Genomic DNA, 12,696 nt, shown 5'->3' with positions numbered 1-12,696 from the left:
AATGTATATTTATTATATTATACATTATTATGCCTTATAGGTATTATACCTATAAGCCATATCCATACGATTCATTCACTAGTGCCGCCCCTCACTAGGTTTATAATTGTTATATCATTGATATACAATTTATTTCTATATATATGGCATTTATATGCCATATCCATACAATGCATTCACATTTCAATGTATATTTACTTGTTATACATTATTATGCCTTATAGGTATTATACCTATAAGCCATATCCATACGATTCACTTATATAAATATATGTATATTTTTTCTATACATAATTTTTTTTTACTTTTGTATGGTTTTCTATGCATATCCATAGTTTATATGGATATGCTTGGCGTTCTATATAGTATTGACAAATTCATATGCATAACATAAGTTTTGACCAATACGAGGAGGGGCCCGCCAACGACCACCTCCCTATAGTAGTTTTTTACCCCACGCACTATTGCGTGCCTGTTTACAGTACTAGTGCCAGCTATCACTAGGTTTATATATCGTGTTTCAGTGATATATGGGTAAATTCTACCATTTATTCTTATGTATATGGCATTTCTATGCCATATTTATACAATCCATTCATATCTTAATGTATATTTATTATATTATACATTATTATGCCTTATAGGTATTATACCTATAAGCCATATCCATACGATTCATTCACTAGTGCCGCCCCTCACTAGGTTTATAATTGTTATATCATTGATATACAATTTATTTCTATATATATGGCATTTATATGCCATATCCATACAATGCATTCACATTTCAATGTATATTTACTTGTTATACATTATTATGCCTTATAGGTATTATACCTATAAGCCATATCCATACGATTCACTTATATAAATATATGTATATTTTTCTATACATAATTTTTTTTTACTTTTGTATGGATTTTCTATGCATATCCATAGTTTATATGGATATGCTTGGCGTTCTATATAGTATTGACAAATTCATATGCATAACATAAGTTTTGACCAATACGAGGAGGGGCCCGCCAACGACCACCTCCCTATAGTAGTTTTTTACCCCACGCACTATTGCGTGCCTGTTTACAGTACTAGTGCCAGCTATCACTAGGTTTATATATCGTGTTTCAGTGATATATGGGTAAATTCTACCATTTATTCTTATGTATATGGCATTTCTATGCCATATTTATACAATCCATTCATATCTTAATGTATATTTATTATATTATACATTATTATGCCTTATAGGTATTATACCTATAAGCCATATCCATACGATTCATTCACTAGTGCCGCCCCTCACTAGGTTTATAATTGTTATATCATTGATATACAATTTATTTCTATATATATGGCATTTATATGCCATATCCATACAATGCATTCACATTTCAATGTATATTTACTTGTTATACATTATTATGCCTTATAGGTATTATACCTATAAGCCATATCCATACGATTCACTTATATAAATATATGTATATTTTTCTATACATAATTTTTTTTTACTTTTGTATGGTTTTCTATGCATATCCATAGTTTATATGGATATGCTTGGCGTTCTATATAGTATTGACAAATTCATATGCATAACATAAGTTTTGACCAATACGAGGAGGGGCCCGCCAACGACCACCTCCCTATAGTAGTTTTTTACCCCACGCACTATTGCGTGCCTGTTTACAGTACTAGTGCCAGCTATCACTAGGTTTATATATCGTGTTTCAGTGATATATGGGTAAATTCTACCATTTATTCTTATGTATATGGCATTTCTATGCCATATTTATACAATCCATTCATATCTTAATGTATATTTATTATATTATACATTATTATGCCTTATAGGTATTATACCTATAAGCCATATCCATACGATTCATTCACTAGTGCCGCCCCTCACTAGGTTTATAATTGGTTATATCATTGATATACAATTTATTTCTATATATATGGCATTTATATGCCATATCCATACAATGCATTCACATTTCAATGTATATTTACTTGTTATACATTATTATGCCTTATAGGTATTATACCTATAAGCCATATCCATACGATTCACTTATATAAATATATGTATATTTTTCTATACATAATTTTTTTTTACTTTTGTATGGATTTCTATGCATATCCATAGTTTATATGGATATGCTTGGCGTTCTATATAGTATTGACAAATTCATATGCATAACATAAGTTTTGACCAATACGAGGAGGGGCCCGCCAACGACCACCTCCCTATAGTAGTTTTTTACCCCACGCACTATTGCGTGCCTGTTTACAGTACTAGTGCCAGCTATCACTAGGTTTATATATCGTGTTTCAGTGATATATGGGTAAATTCTACCATTTATTCTTATGTATATGGCATTTCTATGCCATATTTATACAATCCATTCATATCTTAATGTATATTTATTATATTATACATTATTATGCCTTATAGGTATTATACCTATAAGCCATATCCATACGATTCATTCACTAGTGCCGCCCCTCACTAGGTTTATAATTGTTATATCATTGATATACAATTTATTTCTATATATATGGCATTTATATGCCATATCCATACAATGCATTCACATTTCAATGTATATTTACTTGTTATACATTATTATGCCTTATAGGTATTATACCTATAAGCCATATCCATACGATTCACTTATATAAATATATGTATATTTTTCTATACATAATTTTTTTTTACTTTTGTATGGATTTCTATGCATATCCATAGTTTATATGGATATGCTTGGCGTTCTATATAGTATTGACAAATTCATATGCATAACATAAGTTTTGACCAATACGAGGAGGGGCCCGCCAACGACCACCTCCCTATAGTAGTTTTTTACCCCACGCACTATTGCGTGCATGTTTACAGTACTAGTGCCAGCTATCATTAGGTTTATATATCGTGTTTCAGTGATATATGGGTAAATTCTACCATTTATTCTTATGTATGTATATGGCATTTCTATGCCATATTTATATAATTCATTCATATCTTAATTTATATTTATTATATTATACATTATTATGCCTTATAGGTATTATACCTATAAGCCATATCCATACGATTCATATACTAGTGCAGCCCCTCACTAGGTTTATATATCTCATTTTAATTATATATTGGTAAATTCTATTATTTATTCTTGTGTATATGGCACTTATATGCCGCCATATCTATAAAAATGCATTTATATTTCAATGTATATTTTCTATATTATACATTATTATGCCTTAAAAAGTTATTATACCTACCATAAGGCGATATCCATACGATTCATTTATATAAAAGATATATGTATAATTTTCTATACATAATTTTTTTTTATGAATATATGGGTTTCCTAAGCATATCCATATAATACATTTAGTTTTATATGGATTAGATTGGTCTTCTTTATTGTATTGCCAAACTCATATTGATAAAATAAGTTTTGAACAATAAGAGGATCAGCCGCCAACCAACCAACCACTGCTACCATTGGAGGAACATATACTTACTTTTTATATGTCCTCTTACTTGAATGGTCCTCTCTTTACTTGAAAATTTCATTACCATAGGAATCTATTTATACATGGAATATGATTTCCACTACTTTTTCGCGTCACTAATAATTAATATGACGATACAGACTTGCTACCATAACATAAGTCTTGAACAATAATAGGAGCAGCCGCCAACCAACCACCAACCAACCAACCACTGCTACCATTGATAGTAATTTTATATGTCCTCTTTAGTTGAATTTCAATACCATAGGAATATTTATACATGGAATATGTTTTGCCACTACTTTTTCGCGTCACTAATAATATGACGATACAGTCTTGCTACCATAACATAAGTTTTGAACAATAAGAGGAGCAGACACACCAACCAACCAACCGCGCTGCTACCATTATATATACTTATATTTATATAAGTCCTCTTTACTTGAATGGCCTCTTTACTTGAATTTCAATACCATAGGAATATTTATTTATACATGGAATATGTTTTGCCACTACTTTTTCGCGTCACTAATAATATGACGATATAGACTTGCTACCATAACATAAGTTTTGAACAATAAGAGGAGCAGACACCAACCAACCAACCGCTGCTACCATTGAATGAACCATATATACAAACTTTTATATATGTCCTCTTTACTTGAATTTTAATACCATAGGAATATTTATACATGGAATATGTTTGCCACTTTATCATCGCGTCACTAATAAGATGACGATACATTTTGTTTGTTCAATATTTACTTATATATTGATGTTTCCAATTTAGGTCTTTTATATTTCTTCTTCCCTACCTTACACACCACAAACAAAGTGGCGTGCGATGCTGCAAGCAAGCATAATGATTATGCCCGCTTGCAACATCTTTATTATCGAATCATCAAGCAAAGGATAAGCTTCAGTGGATCGCAGTATGGCAGCTGCTCAACCACTTACAACACCTTGCCTGTTACAAAAGTCGTTTACAATTGATTCTAGGCTTTGTCATTGTATTAAATAATGCTTTTATATGTAACTAGCGCGGCATCAGGTGATCAAAGATCCTCCCAATTTACTATGTTACAAATTACATTGGCATCACATCCATTGTCGTTTATAAAGTAAATTATAAACTTTAAATGGTTTAGAAGCCATACAATGCAAATTGCCCCTTATTTATCATTGCAGTCCAGCACGGATACGACCTTAGAGGCGTTCAGGCATAATCCAACGGACGTAGCGTCATACCACTGTTCGCTCGAACAAGTATTGTGCCATTGGTCCGTACCTGCGGTTCCTCTCGTACTACGCAGGAATGCTGTCGCAACAACGTTTTGTCATTAGTAGGGTAAAACTAACCTGTCTCACGACGGTCTAAACCCAGCTCACGTTCCCTTGCATGGGTGAACAATCCAACGCTTGGTGAATTTTGCTTCACAATGATAGGAAGAGCCGACATCGAAGGATCAAAAAGCGACGTCGCTATGAACGCTTGGCCGCCACAAGCCAGTTATCCCTATGGTAACTTTTCTGACACCTCTTGTTAAAAACTCTTTAAACCAAAAGGATCGATAGGCCGAGCTTTTGCTGTCCCTGTGTGTACTGAACACCGAGATCAAGTCAGCATTTGCCCTTTTGCTCTATGTGTGGTTTCTGTCCGCACTGAGCTGGCCTTGGGACACCTCCGTTATTATTTGAGAGATGTACCGCCCCAGTCAAACTCCCTACCTGGCAATGTCCTTGAATTGGATCATACCTGAGTAATTGGAGTTATACCAAATTTTCAAATCAAAAATACATAAATGCACCGTTTTATTAAAGAATTTGTTTGCGATTATATAACAAACTCGTGATACTTTGATCAAGAAGCTTGCATCAAAACCCAATACCATAAGATATAATAAATATATCCGTATAATGGCTAGGAAATGATACACGTTCCATTTAATCAAGTAAGTAAGGAAACAATAAGAGTAGTGGTATTTCATTGGCGATACCAAACCGAAGTCTAATATCTCCCACTTATTCTACACCTCTTATGTCTCCTTACACTGCCAGATTAGAGTCAAGCTCAAAAGGGTCTTCTTTCCCCGCTAATTATTCCAAGCCCGTTCCCTTGGCTGTGGTTTCGCTAGATAGTAGATAGGGACAGTAGGAATCTCGTTAATCCATTCATGCGCGTCACTAATTAGATGACGAGGCATTTGGCTACCTTAAGAGAGTCATAGTTACTCCCCGCCGTTGACCCGCGCTTACTTGAATTTCTTCACTTTGACATTCAGAGCACTGGGCAGAAATCACATTGTGTCAACACCCGCTAGGGCCATCACAATGCTTTGTTTTAATTAGACAGTCGGATTCCCCAAGTCCGTGCCAGTTCTGAATTGATTGTTAATTGATAATCGTTATAATTAATAAGAACTAATTGGTTTAACCCAATTAGTATTCTTAAAAATTTTAGCAAGAAAGTTCCACAATTGGCTACGTAACTAAACTATCCGGGGAACAAGTGACCAACATAAATGCCAGACACTCTATTTACCCAGAACGAGCACATAAACCATGTTATTGTTTCCCAATCAAGCCCGACTATCTCAATCTTCAGAGCCAATCCTTATCCCGAAGTTACGGATCTAATTTGCCGACTTCCTTACCTACATTATTCTATCGACTAGAGACTCTTCACCTTGGAGACCAGCTGCGGATATTGGTACGGCCTGTTGAGAAGTTTGCGTGTCCCCACCATAAATTTTCAAGGTCCGAGGAGAAAATATCGACACAACAGTATATGTCATGCTCTTCTAGCCCATCTACCATATCTCTCTGCGAAAGACTTCCATGGTAGTACGGCTATAAAACAGAAAAGAAAACTCTTCCGATATCTCTCGACGGCTTCTTTATGGTCGTTCCTGTTGCCAGGATGAGCACGAGGCCCATATTTAATAACAAACGGATACTCAACAGGTTACGGAATTGGAACCGTATTCCCTTTCGTTCAAAATTATTCAAGTATATTAATTAGCTTGATTTATATAATATAATTATATTTGTATGGCATTTGTGTTTTACTTGAAAATTTTCGGCTTTCGCCTTGAACTTAGGACCGACTAACTCGTGATCAACCACTGTTCACACGAAAACCCTTCTCCACTTCAGTCCTCCAAGGTCTCATTCGATTATTTGCTACTACCACCAAGATCTGTACCAATGGCAGCTCCATGCAGGCTTACGCCAAACACTTCTACGCATACCATTGTACCTTCCTACTCACTAAAGTTTCAAAATTTATATCACAAGTAATATAAATCATCTACTTTAGCGGTAATGTATAGGTATACAACTTAAGCGCCATCCATTTTAAGGGCTAGTTGCTTCGGCAGGTGAGTTGTTACACACTCCTTAGCGGATTTCGACTTCCATGATCACCGTCCTGCTGTTTTAAGCAACCAACGCCTTTCATGGTATCTGCATGAGTTGTTAATTTGGGCACCGTAACATTACGTTTGGTTCATCCCACAGCGCCAGTTCTGCTTACCAAAAGTGGCCCACTGGGCACATTATATCATAACCTTGAACTTCATATCAAGAAAGTTAAGGTTCTTACCCATTTAAAGTTTGAGAATAGGTTAAGATCGTTTCGACCCTAAGGCCTCTAATCATTCGCTTTACCAGATAAGATTATTTTATATAACATTAAAATGCACCAGCTATCCTGAGGGAAACTTCGGAAGGAACCAGCTACTAGATGGTTCGATTGGTCTTTCGCCCCTATACTCAATTCTGACAATCGATTTGCACGTCAGAACTGTTTCGGTCTTCCATCAGGGTTTCCCCTGACTTCAACCTGATCAAGTATAGTTCACCATCTTTCGGGTCACAGCATATATGCTCAAGGTACGTTCCAGTTAGAGGCATAAATAATATAAATATCATTATACATAACTATATAGAACGCCCCGGGATTGTGTTAATTAGCTATAAATAGTTAAAAAACTAATCCCATTATTAGTCAAGTTAATTACGCTATTAGGTTTATATCCCAATAACTTGCACATATGTTAGACTCCTTGGTCCGTGTTTCAAGACGGGTCCCGAAGGTATCCTGAATCTTTCGCATTGTTAATCATACAAGTGCATATAATAAACACAAAAATCAATGATAATTATGCCATTATATAATTCCGAAAAATTAACGCACTGTATTCATATAAATCTATCAGCACTTTATCAAATTAATAACATTTATTCTGTGTTAAAATGCAAGCAAATTAATTTGAATAAACTATAAGTTATATTTTATGATAAATTTTGTATGCTAATAGATTACAATGTCCTTATATGGAAAAAATGCACACTATTATCATAATATTGTTTAAATATTACAATTTTAATGATGAATTTTCCATAACGGATATTCAGGTTCATCGGGCTTAACCTCTAAGCAGTTTCACGTACTGTTTAACTCTCTATTCAGAGTTCTTTTCAACTTTCCCTCACGGTACTTGTTTACTATCGGTCTCATGGTTATATTTAGTTTTAGATGGAGTTTACCACCCACTTAGTGCTGCACTATCAAGCAACACGACTCTTTGGAAACATCATCTAGTAATCATTAACGTTATACGGGCCTGGCACCCTCTATGGGTAAATGGCCTCATTTAAGAAGGACTTAAATCGTTAATTTCTCATACTAGAATATTGACGCTCCATACACTGCATCTCACATTTGCCATATAGACAAAGTGACTTAGTGCTGAACTGATTTCTTTTCGCTCGCCGCTACTAAGAAAATCCTGGTTAGTTTCTTTTCCTCCCCTAATTAATATGCTTAAATTCAGGGGGTAGTCCCATATGAGTTGAGGTTGTGTATAACTTTTTTTGCAATTAATTCTTTATATATAATGATAAAACATTTTATTAAATTCGTTATATATTTTATATATTTGTATGGCATTTGTTTGGTCTAACGAATCAACGAAGAATAATAATATTGTCAACGGCTTTCTATTTACTAATCTTTAATAAGAGACAATTCTAGATAAATTTTTTATGCTAGACATTTCTCAGTATTATTTGATTGAAAAAGAAAATATTTCTCTTCGTTTTTCACATTCAAATTATTTACTAATGTGAGATAATGTTTTTCATATATTTGTTAATATTATGAATAATATAATAATTAAATTATTATTATCCAATAATATACCATATGCTTATAAAATTTCATTATAAAATTTATATAAACAACTTAATTAGCATAGTCTTACAACCCTCAACCATATGTAGTCCAAGCAGCACTATAAAATTAATTAAAGTACATAACAGCATGGACTGCGATATGCGTTCAAAATGTCGATGTTCATGTGTCCTGCAGTTCACACGATGACGCACAGTTTGCTGCGTTCTTCATCGACCCATGAGCCGAGTGATCCACCGCTTAGAGTTTTATATATTGGTTTGGTAATTTTGTCATATATGTTTTTATTGAAAGAAATTAAAAATACACCATTTTACTGGCATATATCAATTCCTTCAATAAATTGATTTTTATACCTAAAACGAATGCTGCGAAATGTCTTAGTTTCATATAACCAATAATATATCAAGTATTTTTTAAATGGCATTTACGGTATTAATACTTTTTTTTAGCGATATATATTGAAATTTATATAAAACATTAACCTGTAATAATCAGGTACAACATTGTACATTTTAGGTTGTTGCATTATCCAATGTATGCGCATAACTGAGATGAACAATACATATCGCAACGCGTGTATATTATGGTCCATATACACACAGTGTTTTATTAATTAATTGCATTTAATATACAATATAATAATAATATTAAATAAATTTAATAATTTCGATTTGCTTGTTCGAATTTGTTATTTGTTTGCTTTTGCTTATTTATTTATCTCTTATTTAATGCAATAATATATTTATTATTACAATTATTATTTCGATTTGCTTGTTCGAAATTTTATATTTGATCTATAAAAGATCATATTTTTGGCAATTTATATTTTATTTGTATTACTATAATATATTATATTATTATAATAAAAACAAATTTTTTTATTAACGGTAAGGATATTAAACAATAATGATCCTTCCGCAGGTTCACCTACGGAAACCTTGTTACGACTTTTACTTCCTCTAAATAATCAAGTTCGGTCAACTTTTGCGAAACAACCGTAACACACAAGGCGTCACAGTGATCACGTCCGGAGACCTCACTAAATAATTCAATCGGTAGTAGCGACGGGCGGTGTGTACAAAGGGCAGGGACGTAATCAATGCGAGTTAATGACTCACACTTACTGGGAATTCCAAGTTCATGTGAACAGTTTCAGTTCACAATCCCAAGCATGAAAGTGGTTCAGCGGTTTACCCGGACCTCTCGGTCTAGGAAATACACGTTGATACTTTCATTGTAGCGCGCGTGCAGCCCAGGACATCTAAGGGCATCACAGACCTGTTATTGCTCAATCTCATTATTGCTAGACGCAATTTGTCCATTTAAGAAGCTAGTGTCCTTATAATGGGACAAACCAACAGGTACGGCTCCACTTATATAAACACATTCAAACACAATAAACATTTTACTGCCACCATGAATGAAGGCTATATAAGCTTCAACACCATAATCCTGAAGATATCTATTTAATATATTTGAGTCTCGTTCGTTATCGGAATTAACCAGACAAATCACTCCACGAACTAAGAACGGCCATGCACCACCACCCATAGATTCGAGAAAGAGCTATCAATCTGTCTTACACACTTATGTTCGGACCTGGTAAGTTTTCCCGTGTTGAGTCAAATTAAGCCGCAGGCTCCACTCCTGGTGGTGCCCTTCCGTCAATTCCTTTAAGTTTCAGCTTTGCAACCATACTTCCCCCGGAGCCCAAAAGCTTTGGTTTCCCGGGAAGCGACTGAGAGAGCCATAAAAGTAGCTACACCCAATTGCTAGCTGGCATCGTTTATGGTTAGAACTAGGGCGGTATCTGATCGCCTTCGAACCTCTAACTTTCGTTCTTGATTAATGAAAACATCTTTGGCAAATGCTTTCGCTTAAGTTAGTCTTACGACGGTCCAAGAATTTCACCTCTCGCGTCGTAATACTAATGCCCCCAAACTGCTTCTATTAATCATTACCTCTTGATCTGAAAACCAATGAAAGCAGAACAGAGGTCTTATTTCATTATCCCATGCACAGAATATTCAGGCATTTGAAGCCTGCTTTAAGCACTCTAATTTGTTCAAAGTAATTGTACCGGCCCACAATAACACTCGTTTAAGAGCACTAATGCAGGTTTTTAAATAGGAGGAACATATGAAAAAATACAAGTATCTAAGCACATGTAAGAACTCCACCGGTAATACGCTTACATACATAAAGGTATAGTACTAACCACAATTGTAAGTTGTACTACCCGTATGAAGCACAAGTTCAACTACGAACGTTTTAACCGCAACAACTTTAATATACGCTATTGGAGCTGGAATTACCGCGGCTGCTGGCACCAGACTTGCCCTCCAATTGGTCCTTGTTAAAGGATTTAAAGTGTACTCATTCCAATTACAGGGCCTCGGATATGAGTCCTGTATTGTTATTTTTCGTCACTACCTCCCCGAGCTGGGAGTGGGTAATTTACGCGCCTGCTGCCTTCCTTAGATGTGGTAGCCGTTTCTCAGGCTCCCTCTCCGGAATCGAACCCTGATTCCCCGTTACCCGTTGCAACCATGGTAGTCCTAGATACTACCATCAAAAGTTGATAGGGCAGACATTTGAAAGATCTGTCGTCGGTACAAGACCATACGATCTGCATGTTATCTAGAGTTCAACCAATATAACGATCTTGCGATCGCTTGGTTTTAGCCTAATAAAAGCACATGTCCCATAAGGTTCATGTTTTAATTGCATGTATTAGCTCTAGAATTACCACAGTTATCCAAGTAACTGTTAACGATCTAAGGAACCATAACTGATATAATGAGCCTTTTGCGGTTTCACTTTTAATTCGTGTGTACTTAGACATGCATGGCTTAATCTTTGAGACAAGCATATAACTACTGGCAGGATCAACCAGAATAATGTTTTTATTCATATTTCATTCATATTTTTGAATAGAAATTAGCAATATAAATTTTATAGATTGTTTTCTATCGAATACGGCCATTTTTATATAGCATTCGTATACGTTTGTTGTTTTCACAATATATACTTGTTCCGCCACTAATAATAACAAGTTTTTTAATTATTGATGTTAAAAACACAATATTTTTTTTCGTAATACGTAATAATTTTCTTTATATTTGCATATTTCATTCTAAAATATCTTTTTTGTTCGACATACGTCATTATTGTATCCACACATGTACAATTTTTGTTTAACCAATATAAAATATTGAATTAAATCATTTGTATTTTGATGATAAATTTAAAATTTATCTGTATATATTCATATAAGACTCTTTGGTAATATATAATATAAAACCGAGCGCATATATGATATGTACGTTAGAAAAAATAATATATATATATATTATTTTCTTTTAATATAGGGACACCTCTTTTAATTTATCCCCGCAGGGAATTATCACATAACTCAGTATGTGATAATGGCAGACCAATATACATATATATCAAGATTATCAATACAAAATATATATCATTATTAGCCTGCCTCAATTGTAATTATTTATTTGGATTAACGATAAAGTTCGGAAACAATTTGTTATTCTATGTATAATAGAAACCTTGGCCTTTGTTTCAACATTATTATCTTTGGGCTTAAAATATTAACCGTGGAGCCAAGTCTCATATTCATAAATGAATAAAGAAACAAATTTGACGGATTAATATCTTCTCTACCGACAGACAGTATTTTGTCACGTCAATAGTAGATGGCCGGCCCATTGACCATCCTATAGTAGTTTTTGGACCCAATATCTTTAATTCGGGTATTTTCAATTGTCTTTGCCAATCAACCGTTTGGTACTCTCTCATATAATAAGAGAATACACATATAATTCCATTATATGGATATATCTTCATTATTTTATTTGCTACATCACCCTATAATAGTTTTTGAACCCGTCAACTTCAATTCGGGTATTTTCAATTGTCTTTGCCAACCATTTATATGGTATTCTCTATTATAATAAGAGAAT

General features: G+C 34.1%; 3 non-coding genes across 3 annotated transcripts; all 3 read right to left on the bottom strand.

Annotated features, from left to right (window-relative positions):
- Positions 1–4,409: 4,409 nt before the first annotated feature.
- On the bottom strand, positions 4,410–8,381 carry LOC119561974. The gene has a single exon (XR_005221578.1). It is a non-coding gene; the product is annotated as a large subunit ribosomal RNA (ribosomal RNA).
- Positions 8,382–8,782: 401 nt separating this feature from the next.
- Positions 8,783–8,961, bottom strand: LOC119561971. Its single transcript, XR_005221575.1, has one exon. It is a non-coding gene; the product is annotated as a 5.8S ribosomal RNA (ribosomal RNA).
- A 659-nt stretch (positions 8,962–9,620) lies between these two features.
- On the bottom strand, positions 9,621–11,615 carry LOC119561977. Its single transcript, XR_005221581.1, has one exon. It is a non-coding gene; the product is annotated as a small subunit ribosomal RNA (ribosomal RNA).
- Between the last annotated feature and the right edge of the window lie 1,081 nt (positions 11,616–12,696).

Source organism: Drosophila subpulchrella, unplaced genomic scaffold, assembly GCF_014743375.2.
Source record: "Drosophila subpulchrella strain 33 F10 #4 breed RU33 unplaced genomic scaffold, RU_Dsub_v1.1 Primary Assembly Seq389, whole genome shotgun sequence".
Lineage (NCBI taxonomy): Eukaryota > Metazoa > Arthropoda > Insecta > Diptera > Drosophilidae > Drosophila > Drosophila subpulchrella.
The sequence above is the reverse complement of the archived record's forward strand: the minus strand, read 5'-3'. Positions and strand labels throughout refer to the sequence as shown.